The sequence below is a fragment of the Peromyscus leucopus genome, chromosome 12 (assembly GCF_004664715.2).
Source record: "Peromyscus leucopus breed LL Stock chromosome 12, UCI_PerLeu_2.1, whole genome shotgun sequence".
NCBI classification, from domain to species: Eukaryota; Metazoa; Chordata; class Mammalia; order Rodentia; family Cricetidae; genus Peromyscus; species Peromyscus leucopus.
In genome coordinates, this window is record NC_051073.1 from 7201366 (window position 1) to 7206039 (window position 4674).

Below are 4674 nucleotides of genomic sequence, written 5' to 3' on the forward strand. Positions count from 1 at the left end.
TATGTCTAGGTATTTTTCACCAGGGTTGATAGATGACTCAAATATTATGTGGGACAAGTTTACATTAAAAGATTATTTGAAACTCACATGTAACCCAGGAATTTGTCTGTGTTTATGTGGCAGAATCCCAATTTCAAAGAGGAATGGTGCTTTTACACAAAAAGTCCCAACTGTCTCTGTATCGCTGGTATATTCAGAGTTCAGTGCAAGGCTAGCCAAGGCTAGCCCACCAATATCCAGGCTAAACTTACATGAAATTTAAATGTAATTCAATGGAATGGGTGTTCCCTATTTTTACTTACTACATCTGGCAACTCTGCATGGTACATACTGCCTTCAATCACGACAGCCACTCACAAATCTTTTCATTAAGCAGGGCTTGTTGTGCACACCTTTAATCCCAGCACTCAGGGTCAGGAGGGTCTCTGTGAGCCCCAGGCCAGCATGGTCCACATAGTCAACTCTTGGCCAGCTAGGACTGCACAGTGAGACCTTATCTCATCAAAGAAATGAACACACACCGGGTGGTGCACACACCTTTAATCCCAGCACTCGGGAGGCAGACGCAGGTGGATCTCTGAGTTTGAGGCCAGCCTGGTCTACAGAATGAGTTCCAGGACAGCCAGGGCTACACTGAGAAACGCTGTCTCAAAAAAGAAAGAAAGAAAGGAAAGAAAGGAAGGAAGCAAACACCAAACAAAGGACCAACAACCCTTTTGTGGCCAGTGGAGCCCAAACGGTGACTTGTTGCCCTCTGGTGGTGAACCCCGTCAATGCATGGACTTTGCACAAGCATGCATTAACAACCGCCGAGTCAGCACTGAAGTCTCCAGCAGAGGCAGAGAAAGAAAGGGGAAAAGAAAAGGATCTTTATTTTCAGGATCCGTCTTGGAAGGAGGTGTTCTGTAAAATTCGGTGGATGCTCTTTCCAGGAAGCAAGCTCCACAGAACTGCAGGTCAGATGGGTGCAAAGCTGACCTCCACGTGTGAATGTGGTGCAGTTCTCAGGAACCTCATCGTGGACGACAGACCTGCACAGACCATGGGTGTCTGTGTAAGTGAAGCCCTAGAATACTAAAAGTCGCTGTGAAATTGGGGAGGTGGTACAGTAACAACAACGTCTTCTTAAGTCATTTAGGACTCATCTTGAAAAAGAGCTTTCTGTCAGGAACATACAACTGATCTCTCTCTTTTCTTCTGTGATGGATCCAGAAAACTTAGGTGGGGTGTGTTTTCGGTTCCTCTCCTCTTCCCAATTTACTCTTCCCCACCCAAAGCCAGACTATCTACCCTGCCAATCTCCTTTCTTCATTTCCAACATTAGCTCCTTTGCAGAATGTCTTCTGCTGACAGGCTGAGGGGTTGGGGGCGACACACAGACAGGGCGGGGACCTGCAGGCCACTAGGAAGAAACACCTTCCTGCCTTTCTTCTTCTCAGACAGAGAAAAAGATCGTTTATCCTGTTAATATAACCAGTCCGTCACCCAAATGCACATGTATTTATGCTGCCCTCGAGACTGGTAACTCTGTGGTCACTCTAAGCCCGGTAGAGGTTGTAAGAAAAGCTGGAGGTGGTCCGGGGAGACCGTCCACAGGGTGAGTGGTTGGTCTGCGTGCTTGAGGAACTGAGCGCAAACCTCCACACCTACCAGAAAAGCCAGGCTCCACCGTTCACGCTCAGTCTTAGCATTGGGGTAGACAGGCAGATGCCCAGAGCTCACTGGTCAACCACCCCAGCCAGAACCATGAGCTTCCTCTTCTGTGAGCAAGCCTAAGGACAGGTGGAGACAGAGGCAGATGCCACTTCTGTCTAAGGACAGGTGGAGCCAGAGGCAGATGACTGTTGGAGGTGGAGAGAGGCAGATGCACTTCTGTCTAAGGACAGGTGGAGCCAGAGGCAGATGCCACTTCTGTTAAGGAAGGTGGAGCAGAGGAGAGCATTCTGTCTAAGGACAGGTGGAGAAGAGGTAAGCATTCTGTCTAAGGACAGGTGGAGACAGAGGCAGATGCCACTTCTGTCTAAGGACAGGTGGAGCCAGAGGCAGATGCCACTTCTGTCTAAGGACAGGTGGAGACAGAGGCAGATGCCACTTCTGTCTAAGGACAGGTGGAGCAGAGGCAGATGCCACTTCTGTCTAAGGACAGGTGGAGACAGAGGCAGATGCCACTTCTGTCTAAGGACAGGTGGAGACAGAGGCAGATGCCACTTCTGTCTAAGGACAGGTGGAGACAGAGGCAGATGCCACATGTCCCACTCAGACCTCCACACTTGGGCACAGGTGTGAACACTGTGACACCTGCATGCTCACATTCATGCCCAAGTGTGTGCTCACATGCAGCATAGACAGACACACAGACACAGGAGGGTGGGAGAGGAGGAGGAGAGGAGGAGGGAGAGACAGAGACACACAAAGTGAGACAGAGAGAGGAGGATGGGGTTTCTCTGTGAAATAGTCCTGGGACTCACTCCGTAGACCAGGCTGGCCGGGAATTCAAGAGATCTGCCTGCCTCTGCCCCCTGACTGCTGGGATTAAAGGCGTGCGCCACCACTGCCCAGGTAAGTGAGTTTCGAATGTAATGAATTCAAACATTCCCTCCTGGAAAGATAGGAGCTTCCAAAATTAAGGAAGCTAGGAAACCTTCAAGGCTCAGGAAGTCATGGGATCCCAGAACCCTCACTGAGGTTCCAAAAGCAGGAACTATTGCTTGAGGAGGAGGAGACCCCCCCCCCCCCAGCAGAACTGCCTGCAAGTCAGACAAGGGCTCTGAGATATCTGGGCCCGGGTGAGACCCCTGAATAAACTCACTGGCTCAGCAAGTCAGACTCCGGGCACTGGTTTTCAACCTGCCAATGCTGCGACCCTTTACCACAGTCCCTCACAGGCCAGGGCGCCCCCTCCGGCCCCACCGTCCTCACAGGCCAGGCGGTGGCGGGGCACACCTTTATCCCAGCACTCGGGAGGCTGAGGCCAGCCTGTTCCAGAGTGAGTTCTAGGACAGACAGGACTATTTCACAGAGAAACCCTGTCTTGAAAACCAAAAACCAAAACCAAAAGATAGTTCCTCCTGTTGTGGTGACCCCCAATCATAATTATTTTCATTGCTATTTCATAACTGTAATTTCACTATTGTCATGAATCGTAAACATCTGGTATCCAGGATACCTGATATTAGAGCCCCGTGAAAGTATCATTCCACTACCAAGGAGGTCCAGGCCCACAGGCTGAGAACCACCGACTAGGCGGCACCTCTTTTTGGTCTGTTGTTGGTTCCTGACCCTGGGTGGTGACAGTTCTTCACGTTCACCTAGGAAGAGTCAGGAGCACCGTAAACCAAAGTCCGAATGCAACTGGGATCTGTCACTGTCACCAAGTAACAGGGCGCTTGTCAGGAACACAGACGAGTTTATTATTTCCTCCACTGTGAGGAAGGGAACTGACAATACAAGTCACCTTCACCCCAGTCTCCTGAGTAGAGCAGAAGGGCCCTCAGGACGCGTGAGATGGAGGGCGAGGGACAGAAACACAGGCGACAGCAGTTTGCATCCAGAACGTCAGAGTGCAACGGTCCTGCCCCATTCACCCCATGAAGCCATCTGCAGGATGCTGGCCACAGGGCATCGGTCTCCTGCTGCTGTGAGCACCTCTGGCACACAGAACCCAGGTCGACAGCACCCACCAAACCCAGAGTTCGGGCTCCAGTTTGTTATGTAAAACCACTTGACAGCAGAGGAGCCTCGGACAAATGGACAAAAGGACAAGATACAGACTTGGTGCGCAGAAACCAAACATAGAAACACGATCATCTTCCTCCACCACCAACCAGAACCAACACCCGCCTCCATTTCGGATCTCACTCACTCGGTAGCTGCCAGCCCCGTCTGTGCCGAGCCCTGCACTATTACGGGGGCTGGGGGCACAGCGAGGAACACAGTCCCTGCTGGAGGCTTCCGCAACAGGAGAAACAGGCACAGAGGGACAGTGCAGGCCAGGCACACAGGCTGCAGTGTGTGTGTGTGTGTGTGTGTGTGCGCGCGCGCGAGGCTTTGGGAACACCTCCCCCAGTCCCAAGAGAACTACGAGGCTGTGGGAAGTCAGTCTGCCGGGCTCTGTATCTCATACACAAACACACACGTCTCTCCCCCTGTACACACACCAGGCGCTCCTGCTATGTGGCTCAGGAAGGCCCGCATTCCTCAGCAGCTGGGAAGGGAACAAGTAGGCACCGTTGGGCCTGGCCTATTTTTAAAAGAACTTTTTTTATGGGTTACAGACTTCTGCTCAGTCTGTAAATGATCCTAACCCAGAACAGCCTTTCTAATTTCAGACTCAACTGTTAACAGGTGCTTTCTGGCAATCCTAATGGCATGCAGCCAGGTCACCTGTGTGGGTGGCGTGTAGACGTGTTGACAGCCTGTTACGTTCACATCTGCACATACACACCACCGAGGCCACGTCACATTAATCTTAGATGGTGCCGGGCTTCTCTAACTATCAATATTTCTCAGGCAGCTTGTTGGTGCTCTCAAGTGCATAGTATTTCTTTTCTTTTCTTTCTTTTTTTGGTTTTTCAAGACAGGGTTTCTCTCTGTGTAGTTTTGGCCTGCTCTGGAACTCGCTCTGTAGCCCAGGCTGGCCTTGAACTCACAGAGATCCGCCTGGCTCTGCCTCCT